Raw genomic sequence first — 22,553 nt, forward strand, 5'->3', positions numbered from 1 at the left:
TTCCCTCGAGTACCGAAGATTGAGGGGCGGTCTGAGCGAGGTGTTTAACATGTTTAAATGAGTCGATAGAATAAAGAGAGAGAATCAATTTCCTCTGGGGAATCAAGAACGAGGGGGACAGAACCTTAAAATTAGAACCATGCCATTCAGGTTCGAAATCAGGAAGCACTTTTTTACACAAAGGGCAGAAGAAGTCTGGAACTCTGTCCCCCAAAAGACTGTGGATGCTGGGGTTCAATTGAAGCTTTCAAGACTGAGATCGATAGATTTTTGTTGGGTGAGGGTATCGAGAGATAGGGAGCAAAGACGGGTAAATGGATTTGCGGTTCAGATGATCTCTGATCTAATTGAAGGGTGGAACAGGTTCAAGGGGCGAAATGGCCTCCTCCTGTTCCCAATGGAAATGTTGAGAATATGCTTTATTGATGCTGTGATGCCACGTCCCACACCTGTCAAAACAAGGCCACATTTGGGAGTTTAATAACTTTGAAATGAACATTTTTCTTTTGTGACTTGTGCAACTTCGATCAATTGAATAGTTATGAAAGAGAATCAATGCCGTCATTCTAATTTCTGGCTGACAACCAAAGCAAAGGTTTCTGTAGTGTAGTGGTTATCACGTTCACCTCACACGCGAGATGTCCCCGGTTCGATCCCGGGTGGGAGCATTATGTTGGGACAGATGTTTTTTTCATCTGTGAAAGAGCCGGTCCTGTTAAATTTAACACAAATTCGTGGTCTCACGAGCACTGAACATTTTAAACCGAGCTCTTCAAAATACAGTGTGTAAAATGAGAAGGGATAAAAAGTTCATCGCACAAAATAAATTATTTCAAACTTCCCTCAGTCGCCTTTCTGCAAAATAACGTTATCGGTTAATTAATGGTGATGAAAACAATGATCGTTTTTTTTTCTTGCCACAGCCTTTCAATTAGTTCATGCGACTAATATAACAAGTGTTCAAAAGTTGCTTTTCTGACCGGGAATCGAACCGGAGCCGCGGCACCCTCTGAAGAGCAAGCACTATTCGGCACTGGATCGAACGAGTGGGCTGGAACCCTTCAAATGTTGCACTGATATCAGGATAAGCGGAAACACTGATACATTGGGAATGAAGCCTCACCAACAGAGGAGCTGCTTTTTCAAGCTAAGAAATACAGCTGATTTTAAATCAGCAAAATTTCACTTCATTAAAGTAGACAAAAAGGCAACTATCTCTGAACTGTCGCCGCTATCTGAAAAACACAGACATTTTATTGATCGGGGAATAATGATCTTGTTCAAACTGTACAAGTTAAAAATCATTTCGAATCTTTTAAAAATAACAATCTGATTTCAAGCATTCTCCAACCAAACAAAATCACCAAGCATTCCCAGGATATTGGGAGATTATGTGAGTGGGTAAAACTGTGGTAAATGGAGTTCAATGTGGGGAAATGTGAGGTCATCCACTTCGGATCTAAGAAAGATAGATCAGAGAATTTTCTAAATGGTGAGGAGCTCGGAACTGTGGAGGAGCAGAGAGATTTAGGGTCCAAGTACAGAAATCATTAAAAGCTAGTGGACAGTTACAAAAATAATTAAAAAGGCAAATAGAATGTCGGCCTTTATTTCAAGAGGGCTGGAATATGAAGGGGTGGAAGTTATGTTCCAGCTGTACAGAGCTCTGGTTCGAGCCCATCTGGAGAACTGCATTCAGTTCTGGGCACTGCACCTCAGGAAGGATATATTGGCCTTGGAAGGAATGCAGCACAGATTCACCAGAATTGTAGGCGGGCTAGAAGGGTTATATTATGAGGACAGGTTGAATAGACTAGGCTTTATTCCCCTGAATATAGAAGATTAAGAGGTGATCTAATTGAGGTGTTTAAGATGATTAAAGGAGTTGATAGTGTAGATGGAGAGAAACTACTTCCTCTGGTGTGGAATCCAGAACAAGGGGGAATAACCTTAAAATTAGAGCTCGGCCGTTCAGGGTTGATGTCAGGAAGCACTTCATTCTGTTGAGGCCTGGGGTGAATACGAAATTTCAAAACGAAGATTGCAGATTTTTGTTAGGCATGGGTATTAATAATTAAGGAACCAAGGCGGGTAGATGGAGTTAAGATACAGAACAGCCATTATCGAATTGAATGGCGGAACAGGTTGAGGAGCTGAATTGTCTAATCCTGTTCCTGTGTAACAGGCTCGTGTGGCTGAATGGACTCCTCTTGTTCCTATGTAACATGCGCGAGGGGCTGAATGGCATCCAGATCCTTTATAACAGTCTCGAAGGGCTGAATGGCCTCCTCCTGTTCCAGTGCAACAAGCTCGAGGGGCTTAATGGCCGAATCCTATTCCAGTGTAATAGGCTCGCGGTGCTGAATGGCCTTCAGTTCCCGTATAACACGCTCGAGGGGCTGAATGGCCTGCTGCTGTTCCTATGTAACAGGCTTGAGGGGCTGATTGGCCTCCAGGTGTGGTGTAACGGGCTCGAGGGGCTGAATTGCCTTCAGTTCCCATATAACAGGCTCGAGGGGCTGAGTGGCCTCCTCTTGTTCCTATTTTACAGGCTTGAGGGGCTGATTGGCCACCAGATCTGGTGTAAGTTGCTCGAGGGGCTGAATGGCCGACTCCTGTTGCTACCTTAGAGGCTTGAAGGGTTGATTGGCGTCTAGTTCCTGTATAACCGGCTCGATGGGCAGAATGGCCTTCAGTTCTCAGATAACAGGCTCGAGGGGCTGAATGACCTCCTCCTTTTGCTATTTGACAGGCTTGAGGGGTTGATTGGCCTCAGGTTCCTGTATAACATGCTCGAAGGGCTGAATGGCCTCCTCCTGATTCCATGTAACAGGCTTGAGGGGATGATCGGCCTCCAGTAACGATGTAACGGGCTTGAGGGGCTGAATGGCCTCCTCCTTTTCCTGTGTAACATCCTTCAGAGGCTGAATGGCCTTCAGTTCCCATATAAGAGGCTTGAAGAGCTTAATGGCCTCCTTCTGTTCCTGTCGAACAGCCGTGAAGGACTTACAGCCATTTTGTCCAAGATGTCCGGCGAACTTGCCACCATTTTGTCTAAAAATTAGAGCCGAACCTTTCAGGAGTGAGATTAGAAAACATTTCTACACACAAAGGGTGGTAGAAGTTTTGAATTCCCTTCTGCAAACGTCAATTAATGCTAGCTCAATTGCTAAATTTAGATCTGAGACAGATAGCTTTTGGCAACCAAAGGTGTGAAGGGATGTGGGCCAAAGGCGGGTACATGGAGTTAGATCACAGATCAGCCATGATCTTATCAAATGGCGGAGCAGGAACGAGGGGCTGAATGGCCTACTCCTGTTCCTATGTTCCTATGATATTATTTATATGGAATTCCGACAGGCATTTGATAAGGTTCCACACAAGAGACTGTTGGCAAAAATGAAAGCTTATGGAACTTGAGGCAATGTATTGACATGGGTAGAGAATTGGTTCGGAGATGGGAGACAGAGAGTGGGGATAATGGGTACATACTCCAATTGGCAGGATGCGACTAGTGGTGTCCCCCAGGGATCTGTAACTGGGGTCTCAGCTTGTCACCATATTTATGAATGACTTAGATGAAGGAACAGAGAGTCGTATATCCAAGTTTGCTGATGACACTAAGTTAGGTGGTGCAGTAAGTAGTGTGGAATGCGATTGGAAAGTTGCAAAGGGACATTGATAGATTAAGTGAGTGGGCAAAACTATGGCAGATGGAGTTCAATGTTGGGTAATCCACTTTGGACCGATGGTCAGGGTATTTTCCAAATGGTAAGAAGCTAGGAACTGTGGAGAAGCAGAGAGAATTAACGGTTCATTTACATAAATCAGTAAAAGCTAACGGGCGGGTCCAAAAATAATTTAAAAGGCGAACGGAATGTTAGCCTTTATCTCAGGGGGCTGGAATATAAAGAAGTGGAAGTTATGTTCCAGTTATATAAAGCTCTGGTTAGACTGCGTCTGGAGTAACTGCGTTCAGTTTTGGACACTGCACCTCAGGAAGGATAGATTGGCCTTGGAGCGGGTGCAGAGCAGATTCACAGAATGTTACTGGGGCTAAAAAGGTTAAATTATGAGGACAGGCTGCATAGACTGAGCTCGTATTCCATCGAGTATACAAGATTGAGGGGCGGTCTGAGCGAGGTGTTTAACATGTTCAAATGATTCGATAGAATAGAGAGAGAGAATCAATTTCCTCTGCGGAATCAAGAACGAGGTGGACATAACCTTAAAAAATTCGAACCATGCCATTCAGGTTCGAAAACAGGAAGCACTTTTTTACAAAAAGGGCAGTGGAAGTCTGGAACTCTGTCCCCCAAAAGGCTGTGGATGCTGGGGGTCAATTGAAGCTTTCAAGACTGAGATCGATAGAGTTTTGTTGGGTCAGTGGATCGAGGGACAGGGAGCAAAGGCAGGTTAATGGATTTCAGTTGCAGATCATCTCTGATCTAATTGAAGGGCGGAACAGGTTCAAGGGGATGAATGGCCTCCTCCTGTTCCCAATGGAAATGTTGAGAATATGCTTTCTTGAGGCTGTGACGTCAGGGTCAACCCCTGTCCAAACAAGGCAGGCCACATTTGGGAGTTTAATAACTTTGAAATGAACATTTCTCTTTTGTGACTTGCGCAACTTCGATCAATTGAATAGTTATGAAAGAGAATCAATGCAGTCATTCGAACTTCTGGCTGATAACCCCAACAGAGGTTTCTGCAGTGTCGCAGTTATCACGTTTGCTTTATACATGGAAAGTCCCTGGTTCAATCCCGAGCAGAAACATTATGTTGGGGCAAATTTATTTTTTCTCTGTGAAATAGCCGGTCTGTTAAATTTCACACAAATTCGTGGTCTCACGAGCACTGAACATTTTAAACCGAGCCCTTAAAAATACCGTGTGTAAAATGAGAAGGGATAAAAAGTTCATCGCACAAAATAAATTATTAAAGTTTTCCAACTTCTCTCAGTCGCCTTTCATTCTGCAAAAGAACGTTATCGGTTAATTAATGGTGATGAAAACAATGATTGTTTTTTTTCTTCCCACAGATTTTGAGTCAGTTCATGCGATGAATACAACAAGTGTTCAAAAGTTGCTTCCCTGACCGGGAATCGAACCCGGGCCGCGGCGATGAAAGCGCCGAATCCTAACCACTAGAGCACCAGGAAGCGCTGTTGGTTAGTTTATCAGATGTAATATGGATTTCCCTTTCTCTGTGATTCAGCTTTTAATTATTTTTAGCTCCTGATTGCGGATATTCCCGTGATTAAATAGGAATAAAGTACAATATGCTCAGGAAAACCCGGGGAGGTGGTATCCCGCTCGCCGAGCCTTTCCAGCAGCACTTATCTTACCAACCACTGGAGTGAGTGAAACTTTCTCCGGGCGGGTCTCAATGTGGAAAGGGTGGCGAGTGAAAAAGCCGTTTATTAGTCAGGATGGCCGAACGATCTGAGGCGCTGCATTCAAGTTGCAGTTTCCTTTGGAGGCGTGGGTTCGAATCCCACTCCTGACATCAGTTATTTTGACTCCTATTTTATTTGTTGCTTGAGCTGCAGTTGATTTTTCGGCCCAGTTGATTTGCTCTTCCCGCAATAAGCAACCCGGTCTCGATCCACGGCACGTTTTGACGCCCACCGGCTCATCCCAAAACGGAGCTTGAAACGAAAATATGCTTTAAACACAAGGCAACAACTACGGAGAGAACAGACAGTTGGGGAAATGTACCACAGGAACAGGAGTCGGCCATTCAGCCCCTCGAGTCCGCTCCGCCATTTGATCAGATCATGGCTGATCTGTGATCTAACTCCGTATACCTGCCTTTGGTCCATATCCCTTCATAACTTCTGTTGGCAAAAAGCTATCGATCTCAGATTTAAAATTAGCAATTAAGCAAATATCAATTGCCGTGAGCGGAAGCGAGTTCCAAACTTCTTCCATCCTTTGTGTGTAGAAATGTTTTCTAATCTCACTCCTGAAAAGTCTGGCTCTAATTTTTAGACTGTGCCCCCTAGTCCTAGAATCCCCAACCAGCGGAAATAGTTTCTCTCTATCCAGGAAATGTCAATGAAACAGTCAATGAAAGGTGCAGTTCACGAAGGCGACTCACCAGCACCTTCTCAAGAGCAATTAGGGATGGGCAATAAATGCTGACCTTGCCATTGACACCCACATCCCATGAATGAAGGCAAAAAAGTCGCCTGCATTGCCGAGTAATTTCCTGCTGCTAAACGACGGGAAGAATGAAACCATCGGCTTCAGTCCTTTGAACGAACTGTATACACTTGCCGTCGAGCTCAATCCCCACTTGGTCCTCTGCCCCGAATATCCACTGCATCAGAAAATACTCGATAACATAGAATCACAGCATGGAAACATCATAGAAGGAGGCCATTCGGCCCATCGTGCCAGTGCCAACACTTTGAAAGAGCTATCAAATTAGACCCGCTCCCCTTCCCCTTCCCTATAGCACTGCAAAACTTTCCCCTTCAAGTATTTACCGAGTTCCCCTTTGAATGTTATTATTGAATCTGTTTCCACCACCCTTTCAGGCAGCGCATTCCAGATCATGACAACTCGCTGCGTAAAAACATTCTCCCCGTCTCACCTCTGTTGCCAATTACCTTAAATCTGTGTCCTCTGGTTACCATCCTTTCTGGCACTGGAAAAAGTTTCTCCTGATTCATTCTATCAAAACCGTTCATGATTTTGAACACCTCTGTTAAATCTCCCCTTAACCGTCTCTGCTCAAAGGAAAACAACCCCAGCTTATCCAGTCTCTCCACCTCACTGAAGTCCCTCATCCCTGGCACCATTCTAGTAAATCACCTTTGCACCTTCTCCAAGGCCTTGACATCCATCCTAAAGTGTGGTGGGCAGAATTGTGTGGTGGCCAGCTGGGGCCTAACCAGTGATTTATGAAGGTTTGGCATAAGTTCCTTGCTTTTGTACTCTATGCCACTATTAATAAAGTCAACGATTCCGGATATTTTTTTTTACAATCCATTCAACTTGTCCTGTCACCTTCAAAGATTTGTGCACGTATACCCCCATGTCTCTCTGTTCCTGCACCCCCTTTAAAATTGCACCATTTAGTTTAAAGAGCTGGCACAGGCACGATGGGCCGAATGGCCTCCTGCGATTCTATGATTTTATGTTTTTGATTAAACCTCTATGAAGCGCTTTGGGATATCCCCCAGAAGTGGGAGTCAGCAGTTCACTTTCTCCCTTAACACTTCCATCTGACCTGGTGAATCTGTGCTGCACTCCTTCCAAGGCCAATATATCCTTTCAGATTAAACGGGTATAAACTTGAAATAAGCGCCACTGTGGATCAGTTTTCGCTCACTCAGAGTTATCTGTTGATTGAAATAAGATAATGCGCTTTTAAAGAATAAGGAAGCAGCCACTATCGCCCCTTTTGACAAGCCCACTTTGTGGCACTTTTTCAAAAGCCTTTTGAATGGCCAGAAACACAACATCAACCACATTGCCCTCATCAGCCCTCTCTGTTAACTCATCACAAAACTCAATCACGATTTGCCTTTAACAAATCCACAGTGGCGTTCTATTATCAATCCACACTTGTCCAAATGACTATTAATTTTGTCCCAGATTATCATTTCTCAAAGCTTCCCACCACCTTGGTTAAACTGACTGGCCTGTAATTGCTGGGTTTATCCTTACACCCTATTTTGAACAAGGGTGTAACATCTGCAATTCTCCAGTTCTCTGACACCAAACCCTGTATCGAAGGAGGAGTGAAAGATTATGACCAGTACCTCTGCAATTTGCACCCTTACTTCCCTCAGCAACTGAGGATGCATCCCATTCGGACCAGGTGACTTTAAGTACAGCCAGCCTTTTTATTATCTCGTCTTTAGCAATTTTCACCCCATCCAGTATCTCAACTACCTCCCCTTTTACTGTGATTTAGGCAGCATTTTCTTCCTCGGTAAAGACAGATGCAAAATACTCATTTAGTACCTCATGCATAGATCTCCTTTTTGGTCTGTAATCGGTCTTAACCCTCCTCTTACTACCCGTTTACTATTTATATACCTGTCGAAGACTTTTAATGACTTGATGAAGGGATCGAGTGTAATGTATCCAAGTTTGCAGATGATACAAAGCTAGGTGGGAAAGTAAGCTATGAAGAGGACACAAAGAGTCTGCAAAGGGATATAGACAGGTTAAATGTGTGGGCAAGAAGGTGGCAGATGGAGTATAATGTGGGGAAATGTGAGATCATTCACTTTGGTGGGAAGAACAGAAAAACAGAATATTTTTGAAATGGTGGGAAACTATTAAATATTGATGTCCAGAGAAACTTGGGTGTCCTGGACACCTGAACTCCAGGTTGTGCGAACCGAGTATAAACATCCAAAACCTGATGACGGAGAAATGCTAAATAAGCACTAAGACATGAAACAATCCTTGGTGGATTCTGAGAGTCAGCAAAGTCGGATGGTTTACGACCATGAGTTAAGATCAGTGGTGCTTCCGTACAGAACAATGCAGCCGAATCGTATAAAGAGAGGGCATGCTCCCTTCTCAAATGTTGGAGCTCTCAATCGGGGACAGTCAGAAGTTCATTGCCACAGGCTGTCCGCAAAGGTCAGGTCTGATACACCTGGATTCGTAGACAGGTCAGGTTGTGTTAATTGCTTGTCATTAATGTAATCTGTCGACAGTTGTATAATAATAATAATACTGTTGAATATAATGTTGAAGACAGCTGTAGTGCAACTCTGTTGTAAGTCAATCTATTAAACTTGCTATTTTGTAACCACTCGTGCTAAAATCAAGCGGAACTCATTGTTGATGGATTAACAACCCTTAGTTGTCAGAGTAACGGGAGAAATCAGTTACAAACATTCACTTGATATATAAACATCACACCCATAGTTTCTATTTTCACACGTTCTTTTTCGCAGTTCGAATCGAAGTCTAAACACCGAAAGTCTAAGTGTTTTTCAGAAGGTTCCCCTCCTGTTATGTATCTTGAGCAGTTTCCCACATCCTTTTCATGTGATGTGATAATTCTGGGTGCAGGATGAATGTAATTGGATTTGCTGCAGTCCGCTGACAGCAGGCGATGGAAGCGAGCGCCATGCTGCCGCTGACAGGTGAAGGCGACTTCTGATGCTTCCTGACATCTGGTGGGAGTGGGCGGGAATTTGAAAGCCAACCCATTCCATCGATATCGGAGCTATAAAGCGGTGCTTGGCAAACATTGAGAAAAACAAACACCCATTGCCGCACCCAGGCCTCGTGGCGCAACGGTAGCGCGTCTGACTCCAGATCAGAAGGTTGTGTGTTTAAACCACGTCGGGGTCACCGTTTTTTCCCTTGAAATTGGTTTGTATAATTCTGCAATAAATGTTTTCTTTGCGTCTTCACAAGTAAAAGAACCCTGCTTTAAAGTCTGCCTCTGTTTCCCCAGTGTCAGGGAGTGAAGCAACTGATGCCCTCTATTTATTTAATGTAACAAACAGAAGACAATCACACGTCTTCATTCAAAAACCACCCTGCATGTGGACACATCGTGAGATAAACACAGGGCAGAGATGCAGACAGTATCCGGAAACATCGGGAAATAGACAAGAGACATGGATTGAGCGCTTTGTTATCAGAAAATTGTCTGAACCTCCACGGTCAATGAAAGGGCTTTTGTTGGTCGGTTCCCCATTGCACCTCAGAATTCAGGAGAACTTGGTAGATGGTTGGTTCGGTTCCCTTGTCCCCCACCAGCAGAAATGGTTTGTCGATCCCACCCGACTAGATCCTTTCAAAAGCCACTCTGTTCAAAGCCAATATATCCTTCCAGTTTAAAAGGGAATAAACTTGAAATGAGCGTCATTGTGGATCAGTTTTCTCTCACTCAAAGTTATCTGTTTAATGAAGTAAAAGATGCAGCTTTCAAAGAATAAGGGAGCAGCCACTTTCTCCCGTTTTGGCAGGAGAAGAAAATCGATCGGGATGTTTATGGAGACCAAGTTCCAAAATAATGCTCCTCCCCTGAATCGAACCGGGAACCACCAAACCACGGAAAACGATGGCATTTTGTTTAACACAATGGGCAATTGAATGGTGTCCTCTCTCTGCTCGTACGTGGAATGTGTTGTTTCAAGTACAGCAAGAGATGCCGACAGTGGCTGCTCCCCCTTTTCTTTAAAAACTCTCAGGGTAGTGGGTTTGAGCCCCACGTTGGGCGAGTACCGTTTTAATCTTTTATGCTGCTTCCGCCGGTGAGCCCCAGCTCTGACACTTCCCCTCGCCCCCCTCCGTCTCACCGCGCACGATGGGGCCGCACCCGGGATGAATCTCTCCGATTAGTTTTCCGCCCCTGTCGCAGCATGAAATGGTCCTTATCAAAGTTACAAATTATACCCTATGTGACGACCACCATGATAATCTATCCCTCCTCATCCTTCTCAAATACAATATCTCAACGTGCTGTTCTGCGGTTAGACGAGTTTCCTGTCTCTGCTCTTATTTGGAATGTGTTGCTTTTCCATCTGACAACAATTAGTATCATCGTATTATGTTAGTCCACAAGAGGAGATCATTCGGCCCATCGTGCCTGTGCCGGGTCAAACACACATATTCGTTCAAAATTCGTTCAGAGATAGATTGATTGCTTTGTTATCAGAAAATTGCCTGAACCCCCCACAGTCTACAGCTTTCCTCCTCGCTATCATGTCCCCTACGTTTAAGTCCAAATCGTTAATGTATACCACAAAAAGCAAATGACCAAGTACCGAGCCCTACGGCACCCCACTGGAAACAGCTTTCCAGCCGCAAAAACATCATTACCCTTTGCTTCCTGCCACTGAGCCAATTTTGGATCCAACAAGCCACATTCCCCTGGATTCCATGGGCCTTTACTTTTTTGACCAATCTACCATGTGGGAACTTTTCAAAAGCCTTGCGAAAATCCATGTGGACGACATCAATTGCACTACCCTCATCGATCCTTCTTGTCACCTCCTCGAAAAATTCAATCAGGTTCGTCAAACACGACCTCCCCTTAACAAATCCATGCTGACTGTCCTTGATTCGTCCGTGCCTCTCGAAGTGACGGTTTATCCTGTCCCTCAGAATTAATTCCAATAATTTGAAATGGAGTCTTTCTCCTGCTTGCTGCAATAATAGATAGGGCGGTTAAAAGCCTTTTGGCCCAGCTAGCTCAGTCGGTAGAGCATGAGATTCTTCATCTCAGAATCGTGGGTTCGAGCCCACGTTGGGCGAGTGCCATTTTAAACTTTTATGCTGCTTTCACTGGCCAACAGTGCAGAAATAATGCAGAATGAAACCTGAGCTTGGTGGTCAGGATGGCCGAGCGGTCTAAGGCGCTGCGTTCAGGTCGCAGTCTCACTTCTGACATTACTAAATTGTACCAAGACGTGGAAATATTTTATTTGTGAATTGGGCTGCAGCTGATTTTTCTGCCAAGTTGATTTGCTCCTCCCACAAAAGTAACTGGCTTTGTCATGCAGATGTGACTTGAGAAGTTTCCAACGGTGAAATGTTTGACATATTAATGACCTGGACAAAGAAATAGAACAGCAGTGGGAAACATTTAAAACGATGATCAATAGAGTCATAGAATCATAGAAGAAGTTACAACATGGAAACAGGCCCTTCGGCCCAACATGTCCATGTCGCCCAGTTTATACCACTAAGCTAGTCCCAATTGCCTGCACTTGGCCCATATCCCTCGATACCCATCTTCCCCATGTTACTGTCCAAATGCTTTTTAAAAGACAAAATTGTACCCGCCTCTACTACTGCCTCTGGCAGCTCGTTCCAGACACTCACCACCCTTTGAGTGAAAAAATTGCCCCTCTGGATCCTTTTGTATCTCTCCCCTCTCACCTTAAATCTGTGCCCCCTCGTTATAGACTCCCCTACCTTTGGGAAAAGATTTTGACTATCGACCTTATCTATGCCCCTCATTATTTTATAGACTTCTATAAGATCACCCCTTAACCTCCTACTCTCCAGGGAATAAAGTCCCAGTCTGTCTAACCTCTCCCTGTAAGTCAAACCATCAAGTCCCGGTAGCATCCTAGTAAATCTTTTCTGCACTCTTTCTAGTTTAATAATATCCTTTCTATAATAGGGTGACCAGAACTGTACACAGTACTCCAAGTGTGGCCTCACCAATGCCCTGTACAACTTCAACAAGACATCCCAACTCCTGCATTCAATGTTCTGACCAATGAAACCAAGCATGCTGAATGCCTGAGTCCAGGAGAAATACATCCCACTGAAAAGCAAGAACAAACGAGCCAGAAATGACACACCAGGGATGAATAAAGAAATAAGGGTAAAATTGAAACTAAAGAAAAAGGCACAGACGAGACAATAAAGGAGAGAGGGGAATTTGAAAAGGCTGGGAAAGAAGTCTAAAGAACTATTAGAAAGGCAAAAAGGAATATCATAAAAAGCAAAGTATTCTAGACACATCAACAGCCAAAGAAAGTTTAGGATTGGAATCGGGCCACTAAGGGATACACACGACAAACTCACAGGCAATGACAGCAAAATGGCAGAAATATTAAATAATCACTTTGCTTCAGTATTTACCAGGGAGACTAGTATTGTGGGCATGACAGTAGAAGAAGAGATCAAAAAAATATGTAAAGACATTTAAGATGGAAAGGTGGGGAGATAATTGATAAACTAATCAAACTCAGAGAGGAAATATCCTGTAAGGTGCTTGACCAGAGTTTCAAACCGCTCAGCCACGCTAATTTCCGTATTACTGTTCAGGAGCTCATTTCACAGGGACACGATTACTGCGCTCCATTTAGGGAGGCTCAATGAAAGGCGGAAATTGATCTATTAATAGAATCATAGAATAAGGCAGCGCCATTCGGATGCCATTCGGCCCATCGTGCCTGTGCCAGCTCTCTGAAAGAGCTGTCCAGTTCGTCCCACTAGCCTGCTGTTTCTCCTTTGCCCTGAAAATGTTTCCATCCAAGCGTTTATCCAATTCCCTTTTGAAAACTGCGCGTTAAGAAAAACAATATTGAAAGGGGTGCTGGGGCCTCTGCAGCGTCGATGTAGAGTGTGTGATAATTGAAGTTATCAAGATGGTTGCTTTACACATGGTATGTTTTGCAATCATCCTGAAATATCTTCAATATCCAATTCAAATTGAATTGCAAACCTGATGGACAAATACTGGAAAACAAGTCACGAGTGAACGCAAATCATCTGGGACCCGTTTTCAGCCTCATGGCACTTTCAGTAAAGTGAAATAACTTTGCATTGAAAAGATTTGGAACTTGCATCTGTGCCTTTATCTGTTCCATTTCTTAAAGTTGCTGGCGTCTGATGATGTACACGCCTCTGCTCCCTCTATTGAACAAGAAAAGAGGTGTTTGACGTTGACGGGACCTGTTGGTTATCAGCTCATCCTTTCGCGTCTTTTAAACGGCGTCAACTTTAGCCCAGCGGTGAACTTCGCAGCAAACTAATTCCACACGTCTCACCGCGGGCACTGACTGACATGTTTATTGTTATTTCTATCAGACCTAAATAACCGTGATTTTAAATTTGCACTAAGTGATTTTTAGGTAGTCGCCTTTAAGTGTTTCCACATATATTTATGTATGTATATATATATATATATATATATGCAAGTAATTGCTGTCTGTTTCTGTGGTTGTCTTTTTTCTGTGTGTGTCCATCTGCAGGTCGATTTTGAATCAATACCAGTATTCGTGTCAGTTTGTTGCATGAAATAAATGAGGGTATCAGGCGCTCCCCTCCCTGTCACTGGGTTGGTACTGAGTCAGGGTTTAGACCAAACTTCTGTTTTTTTTTTGTGAAAAAGCAATTCAAACCTTCATTCGGGAACGTTCCAGTCTCATGTGAGCGGTGAAAGAAACCGTGACCCCGATGTGATGTGAACACGCAGCCTTTTGATCTGGAGTCAGACCTTTGCGCCACGCACTCTGAAGACAGAATCCTGGATGTTGTTACATATATGAATGTTTCTCAAACACCGTTTCATATATTGGTTGAATGGATAGGTCTGATCAAATCTCCGCCAGGTCGCACCGGGTGTGAGACAGTATTGGAAGCAGCCTTCACCCCCAATATCACGCTGGCATTCATCGCCTGCTCCCAGCGGACTGCACTAACAGGGCTGGGAGACATGGACATTGTTCACATTTAATCAGCAATGTGAATCGTTCAAAACTTACTCATTTTTCATGGGGACAAGGTTACAAAATGTTTCCACTCGGTTCCGAACCGGGGACTTTTCGCGTGTTAGGCGAACGTGATAACCACTACACTACGGAAACCTGGTGCTTCAAGCTTTGTGTTATGGATATAACCCCTCAGCCAAACTAATTTCCGTATTACTGTCCAGGAGCTCATTTCACAGGGATACATTCACTGCGCTGTATTTCGGAAGGCTGCAGAGAAGGATCGGTGACGATGGTCAGGCAGGGAATCCCAGAGCATCGCGCCCACACAAACATTTCACTGTTTTTTATCATGTGCCTGATATCCGACGGCAGTGTAAATTATGGCGAATCAGGCATGCTCAGATGACATTGTTCACAGAGTGTTTTCTTGCAGACAAATCACACATTAAAAAACCTGAAATGAGATGAAGAGATCGGAGCCATTTAAAGTGCTCCCATTTACTGCAGATCAGGAATTTAAACCTGGCACCGGCTTCAGGGCTGTCAGAATGAGGCAATTAATCCAAACGTGGGAAGAAAAAGGTGCAACTTTCGTCTCTGGGTGGGCTCTAACCACCAACCTTTACAGTTCATAGCCGAACGCGCAAACCGATTGCGGCACATAAACCGTCCGGGATTTTCCCCGGCAAGATACACTAAAGCAGCGTGTTACCTAGCCAAAGTAAAATGTTGCAGCCACAGAAATGCAATTGTCCACTATCAGTGTTGCTTTTCCAGAAATAAATGATGGGACATTGTTTGTGGAAACATGGAAACGGTCTGGTCTCGCTCACAGCATCGATATCACCGACAACCAGCTCTCCTGCAACCGGCGCGCCCACCGGTGCTTTGTCTGTTACGAAACAGCACTGTGGGAGAACCTTCACCACACGGACTGCAGCGGTTCAAGAAGGCGGCTCACCACCACCTTCTCAAGGACAAATAGGGATGGGCAATAAATGCCGGCCTCGCCAACGACGCCCACATCCATTGAACGAATAAAAATAGCATTCTGAGCCTCCAGACGCTGATGTCAGGTTTTGATGCCTGACCTGCAGTGACTGGGAGCGCTTTAAATGGCTCCGACCTCTTAATTTCACCCACAACATCAGAGTAACTGTTCCAGGGGGACATGCCGACTCAGCTGCGTCTTGGCCGCCTCTCTGGTCAGTCCTTTATTCGCCTCCAATTCCGTTTCCCAAAGCGTATCGACAGATTCACAAAGCTGTTTGTCATTTCGGTTCCTTTCGATTTGTCCAGCTCCCGACTGGCAATAATTTGCAAACCTGGTTGCAACACTCCACCTTCCATCGTGACCGGGGATGGGTTATGTGGAGAGACTGGAGAAGCTGGGATTGTTCTCCTTCGAGCAAAAAAAGTTCAGGGGAGATTTCATGGAGGTGTTCAAAATTATGAGGGGATTTTGAAGGAATGGATGGGGAGAAGCTGTTCCCATTAGCAGGAGGGCCGATAACCAGAGGACACAACCTGCATTCATATAGCGCCTTTAACGTAGTAAAACGTCACGAAGTGCTTCACAGGAGCGTTATTAAACAAAACTTGACACGAAGCCACAAAAGGAGATATTGGGACAGGTGACCAAAAGCTCAGTCGAAGAGGTAGGTTTTAAGGTATGTGTTGAAGGAGAGAGAGGCGGAGAGGTTCAGGGAGGGAATTCCAGAGCTTAGGGCCTAGGCAGCTGAAGGCACAGCCACCAATGGTGGAGCGATTAAAATCGGGGATGCGCAAGAGGCCAGAATTGGAGGAGCACAGAGAATTTTTTTTATTCGTTCATGGGATGTGGGCGTCGCTGGCAAGGCCAGCATTTATTGCCCATCCCGAATTGCCCTTGAGAAGGTGGTGGTGAGCCGTCTTCTTGAACTGCTGCAGTCCGTGTGGTGACGGTTCTCCCACAGTGCTGTTCGGAAGGGAGTTCCAGGATTTTGACGCAGCGACACTGAAGGAACGGCGATATATTTCCAAGTCTGGATGGTGTGTGACTTGGAGGGGAACGTGCAGTTGGTGGTGTTCCCATGTGCCTGCTGCTCTTGTCCTTCTAGGTGGTAGAGATCGCGTGTTTGGGAGGTGCTGTCAATTATTGGCAGATAAGGCAAAGGAGAATCCAAAGAGCTTCTACAAGTACATAAAGGGCAAAAGAGTAACTGGGGAGAGAGCAGGGCCTCTTAAGGATCAACAAGGTCATCTATGTGCGGAACCACAAGGGATGGGTGAGATCCTGAATGAATATTTCACATCGGTCTTTACGGTTGAGAAAGCCATGGATGTTAGGGAACTTGGGGAAATAAATAGTGATGTCTTGAGGAGTGTACATATTACAGAGAGGGAGGTGCTGGAAGTCTTAACGCGCATCAAGGTAGATAAATCTCCGGGACCTGATGAAATGTATCCCAGGACGTTATGGGAGGTTAGGGAGGAAATTGCGGGTCCCCGAGCAGAGATATTTGAATCATCGACAGCTACAGGTGAGGTGCCTGAAGATTGGAGGGTAGCAAATGTCGTGCCTTTGTTTAAGAAGGGCGGCAGGGAAAAGCCTGGGAACTACAGACCGGTGAGCCTGACATCTGTAGTGGGTAAGTTGTTAGAGGGTATTCTGAGGGACAGGATCTACAGGCATTTGGAGAGGCAGGGACTGATTAGGAACAGTCAGCATGGTTTTGTGAGAGGAAAATCATGTCTCACGAATTTGATTGAGTTTTTTGAAGTGGTAACCAAGAAGATAGATGAGGGCTGTGCAGTAGACGTGGTCTACATGGACTTCAGCAAAGCTTTTGACAAGGTACCGCATGGTCGGTTGTTACATAAGGTTAAATCTCATGGGATCCAAGGTGAGATAGCCAATTGGATACAAAATTGGCTTGACGACAGAAGACAGAGGGTGGTTGCAGAGGGTTGTTTTTCAAACTGGAGGCCTGTGTCCAGCAGTGTGCCACAGGGATCGGTGCTGGGTCCGCTGTTATTTGTTATTTATATTAATGATTTGGATGAGAATTTAGGAGGCATGGTTAGTAAGTTTGCAGATGACACCAAGATTGGTGGCATTGTGGACAGTGAAGAAGGTTATCTAGGATTGAAGCGGGACCTTGATAAATTGGGCCAGTGGGCCGATGAATGGCAGATGGAGTTTAATTTAGATAAATGTGAGGTGATGCATTTTGGTAGATCGAATCGGGCCAGGATCTACTCCGTTAATGGTAGGGCGTTGGGGAGAGTTATAGAACAAAGAGATCTTGGAGTACAGGTTCATAGCTCCTTGAAAGTGGAGTCACAGGTGGATAGGGTGGTGAAGAAGGCATTCGGCATGCTTGGTTTCATTAGTCAGAACATTGAATACAGGAGTTGGGATGTCTTGTTGGAGTTGTACAGGACATTAGTAAGGCCACACTTGGAATACTGTGTACAGTTCTGGTCACCCTATTATAGAAAGGATATTATTAAACTAGAAAGAGTGCAGAAAAGATTTACTCGGATGCTACTGGGACTTGATGGTTTGACTTATAGGGAGAGGTTAGATAGACTGGGGCTTTATTCCCTGCAGAGTAGGAGGTTAAGGGGAGATCTTATAGAAGTCTATAAAATAATGAGGGGCATAGATAAGGTAGATAGTCAAAATCTTTTCCCAAAGGTAGGGGAGTCTATAACGAGGGGACATAGATTTAAGGTGAGAGGGGAGAGATACAAAAGGGTCCAGAGGGGCAATTTTTTCACTCAAAGGGTGGTGAGTGTCTGGAACGAGCTGCCAGAGGCAGTAGTAGAGGCGGGTACAATTTTGTCTTTTAAAAAGCATTTGGACAGTTACATGGGTAAGATGGGTATAGAGGGATATGGGCCAAGTGCAGGCAATTGGGACTAGCTTAGTGGTATAAACTGGGCGACATGGACATGTTGGGCCGAAGGGCCTGTTTCCATGTTGTAACTTCTGTGATTCTATGTCGAAGAAGCCTTGGCGAGTTGCTGCAGCTGCAGTGCATCCTGTGGATGGTGCACACTGCAGCCACAGTGCGCCAGTGGTGAAGGGAGTGAATGTTTAGGGTGGTGGATGTGGTGCTGATCAAGCGGGCTGCTTTGTCTTGGATTGTGTCGAGCTTCTTGAGCGTTGTTGGAGCTGCACTCATCCAGGCAAGTGGAGAGTTTTCCATCACACTCCTGACTTGTGCCTTGTCGATGGTGAAAAGGCTTTGGGGAGTCAGGAGGTGAGTCACTCGCCGCAGAATACCCAGCCTCTGACCGGCTCTTCTAGCCACATGATCTCGGAGGGTTGCAGGGCTGGAGGAGGTTAGGGAGATAGGGAGGGGGCGAGGGCCATGGTGGGATTTGAAAGCAAGGATGAGAATTTAATAATCGAGGCGTTCCCGGACAGGGGGTTTGACTGGAAGGTCACACGGTCCCCTCCCGTGTTTATTTCCACAAACGTGCATTGGGACAGGGCTTGGTCGGATTTTTCTGTGTCTCACCTGGGGCCGCTGAGTCTCCTGCAGTCCCCCCGATCACCAACTCACCCTGTTTGTACATTTAAACCAGAACATGTGCCTCGCAAAGGGCAAGAGATGAAGTCAAGGCTGGAACCTCTGACAAAAAAATCTCTTGCCCACCAGCGAGGTTTGTGTACCTGAATCGCTAACTCTTCTTTTAAAGTTTTGACATTCATTGGACGCCATGCGGCACCGACAGACTTGTCTCTTGCATTCACAGTGAAGCGGAGGGCCGTTTTCACTCGCACGCCAGCAATTGTGATATCAAGAAAAAGGTGGTGGAGAAATTCTCCATTTCAGCGAAAATGGAGCGCTGGGGTCCGCTCATGAGTGCAGCGTAAAAGTTGAAACTTGCACCCACGATCCTGAGGTGAATGATTCTACCGACTGAGCTAGCCAAACCTGAGGAAACTGTTACTTCCTTGTCTGTTGTTGCAGCGAGCCGGCTGTTGGCTCCGCTCCAAGGGTTCAGTGCAAACCATGAAACACGTTCTCCTGAATTCCATGGTGTGGAAGGCAATCGAGTAACAAGTCGAGCAATGTATTCCGCTCAATCATTGATAATTCCATTCAGATCTTCTGCTTTTCAGCTGCACTTCCCCCCAAACATTGCAAATAATTTTACTCAGTATTTGTTTCGCTTATTTAATATTTTGTTCGCCGGCTTTGCCAGATTAACATTTCATTTCAATTATCAATGACAGGGAGCAATGAACATCACTTTTAAAATTCCCTGGGGCCCATCAATGTGTCAGAATCAAGCACCCGGGCGTTTAAGCAACAACCAACTGAACTAAGACGGTTCACTCACTTGTCCCAACACCTGCTGTGCCTTAACTTGCTCACCGCTACCAGTAGTTTATTTTTAAATGATCCTTCCCTGACAGCGCAGAATTAGTGACCAAAGTTCGATTTACTGTTAAAAAGTATTATTCCGAAATTATCCAGGCTCATATGAATGGTAAAATAGATAGTAACTACGACGTGATTTGGACACGCAGCCTTCTGATTTGGCATCAAATGCGCTACCGTTGCGCCACGAGGTGAACTAATGGTATAGATTATATATGTATATATACTTATTATATACTGAAATATATATGATTGATGCAGTGTTCCCTTGTGGTTGGGAATTGTTCATTGCACAAAAATAATTCAAGTCTGTGAGACACTGAATTTTCTTTTTTAATCTCCATTAATACGTTCTGTTGCACACTGAAGGAAATGCTAACTTGTTTGCCAAGTGACAATTAAAACGTTAATAAATCTTTGTGCTTTGCATGTCATGAACTTTTATCCCTTCCCATTTTACGTACTGTATTTTAGGAGTCTGCTTAAAAATGTTTAGTGCTTATTATACCAGGAATCTGGTGCAGCCGCTGTTAAATTGAAAAAGGTTTGTAGCCCCTTTCACGCTTGAAGAAACTCGACCCTGGAGGTTTATGGGGAGCAAGTCCCAACAAAATGTTTCCCTCCGAGGTCAAATCGGGGACTTTCTGCATGTAACTGGTGAACATGATAACCGCTACACTACGGAAAGGACAAACTTTTCGGTCTCAGGTCTGAAGGAAGTGTCTCGGGGAAACATGAACTGCCGAGTCTCTTTACACTGACTCTTTTCACGAATATTTCATCGATCGAAACTATACAAGTCACAGGGAAAAATGTCAAAGTCATTAAACTCCCGAATTAGCCCCAAAATCAATCAATCTCAGTTTTGCAATGTTCAATTGACCCCCGGCCTCAACAGCTTTTTGGGGGTGAGTGTTCCAGATTTCCACTCCCCTTTGTGTGAAGAAATGTTTCCTGACATCACCCCTGAACAGCCGAGCTCTAATTTTAAGGTTACGCCCCCTTGTTCTGGACTTTCCCCACCAGAGAAAATAGTCTCTACCTGCCCTGTCAAATCCATTAATGATCTTAAACACCTCAATTAGATCACCCCTTAATATTCTATACTCAAGGGAATGCAAGTCTGGTCTATGCAACCTGTCCTCATAATTGCTTATCAAGGATAGCCAACAAAAAGGGGTTTTACGATGGCTGGCTTTTGAGTGCATTGGCTTTTGCCAATGGGCATGTTGGTCCATGGTTATGATTCTCGCTTCGGGGTTGTTTGTCCAAATATGTGAGAGATCCCGGACGAGCCCTTATTTTACTGTTGATCTTGAACGTCCAAAGACAGAAAAGTACCCAAATCACCTCACATGAGTGAAACAATTCCTATGTTTCATACTATTACCTAACACAACTGCCCAACTTGGTTCTGATGAAAGGTCATTGACCTGAAACATTAACTCTGTTTCTCTCTCCACAGATTCTGCCTGACCTGCTGAGGGTTTCCAGCATTTTCTATGTTATCAGAGTATCACTTCCCTCATCACCTAACTACACTCCTCCACTATATGTCGCCTCATGTTGCAAACAGGCTCCTTCCACACAGCCACGTGTTCTGCTTTCGGCATTAATTATAACTATAACTTTTGAACTTGTTCGTTAAAACATATGGCCTTGCCCATTGACCAAAAAGCAGAATGGTGTTTATCTCTCACCAGTACAGCCCTTTCCCGCTGCGTCAGTATGGAATTATACGGAGCAATCGTACAGATGTCACACCTCTCCTGCTTCCCTGTGAAGCTGGTAAGACGAATAGCACACAATGCTGTCTGAAACACATACACACCAGCTCTGAATGATTTAAAGGCCTTGTTATGATTGTCAGAGAATTGTTTGTATAAAAAGGATAATTAAACTTACGAGTATTATGATATCAGCTGCAATCCAAGAGTTTCTGGACTTCAGAATCTACTCGTCTCTATATTAAACATATGCATGCATATAAAATGAAGCAAATCTGTCTTATGATTGTAGTTTCATTCTCCCAACAGAGATTTACACTTCCTTACTTAAGAGGTAAAAGCTAAAGGTTTGTATTACTTCAATATAAAGATTAACTCTTTCCTTACAATACAGATACCCCAAACTAATATAACACCTCAAATTGATCAAGTTTCTCAAACTAATACAGTACCTCAAACGTATAGAGATTCTGAAACTAATATAATACCTCAAGCTAATACATCATCTCATACTAATACAGTACCTCAAACTAATACAACACCTTAAACTAATACAAACCGATACAGAACCTGAAACTTATATAATACCTCAAACTAATACAGCATCTTAATCTAATTCAGTGGCTCAAACTAATAAAGTACCTCAAACGATAAAGAATCTGAAACTAATAGAATACCTCAAACTAATACAGCATCTCAATCTAATAAAGTATCTCAAACTAATAAAGTGCCTCAAATTAATAAAGTACCTCAAACTAATACAGTACCTCAAACGAATACAACACCTTAATCTAACACAGCACCTCAAACTGACACAGATTCTGAAAATAATATAACAACACAAACTACTACAACACCTCAAAATAATACAGCACCTCACACTAATACAACACCTCACACTAATACAACACCTCAAACTGATACAGCACCTCACACTAATACAACACCTCACACTAATACAACACCTCAAACTAATAGAGCACCTCAAACTAATACAGCATCTCAAACTGATACAGCAGCTCAAACTGATACAGCACCTCAAGCTAATACAGTACCCCAAACTAATATATTAACCCAAATTAGTACAGCATCTTAAACTAACACAGCACTTCAAACTAACTCAGTGCCTCAAACAAATACAGTACCTCAAACAAATACAGTACCTCAAACAAATACAGTACCTCAAGCTAATACAGTATCTCGAATTAATACAATACCTCAAACAAATACAATTGTAAACAATTTTACAACACCAAGTTATAGTCCAGCAATTTTATTTTA

At 44.1% G+C, this 22,553-nt stretch overlaps 5 non-coding genes across 5 annotated transcripts; 4 read left to right on the forward strand and 1 right to left on the reverse strand.

Annotated features, from left to right (window-relative positions):
- Positions 1–595: 595 nt before the first annotated feature.
- On the forward strand, positions 596–668 carry trnav-cac (transfer RNA valine (anticodon CAC)). Its single transcript has one exon. It is a non-coding gene; the product is annotated as a tRNA-Val (tRNA).
- Positions 669–5,089: 4,421 nt separating this feature from the next.
- On the reverse strand, positions 5,090–5,161 carry trnae-uuc (transfer RNA glutamic acid (anticodon UUC)). Its single transcript has one exon. It is a non-coding gene; the product is annotated as a tRNA-Glu (tRNA).
- A 264-nt stretch (positions 5,162–5,425) lies between these two features.
- Positions 5,426–5,508, forward strand: trnal-caa (transfer RNA leucine (anticodon CAA)). Its single transcript has one exon. It is a non-coding gene; the product is annotated as a tRNA-Leu (tRNA).
- Positions 5,509–9,260: 3,752 nt separating this feature from the next.
- On the forward strand, positions 9,261–9,332 carry trnaw-cca (transfer RNA tryptophan (anticodon CCA)). The gene has a single exon. It is a non-coding gene; the product is annotated as a tRNA-Trp (tRNA).
- A 1,841-nt stretch (positions 9,333–11,173) lies between these two features.
- Positions 11,174–11,245, forward strand: trnak-cuu (transfer RNA lysine (anticodon CUU)). The gene has a single exon. It is a non-coding gene; the product is annotated as a tRNA-Lys (tRNA).
- Positions 11,246–22,553: the final 11,308 nt, after the last annotated feature.

Source organism: Heptranchias perlo, unplaced genomic scaffold (genome assembly GCF_035084215.1).
Source record: "Heptranchias perlo isolate sHepPer1 unplaced genomic scaffold, sHepPer1.hap1 HAP1_SCAFFOLD_59, whole genome shotgun sequence".
Lineage (NCBI taxonomy): Eukaryota > Metazoa > Chordata > Chondrichthyes > Hexanchiformes > Hexanchidae > Heptranchias > Heptranchias perlo.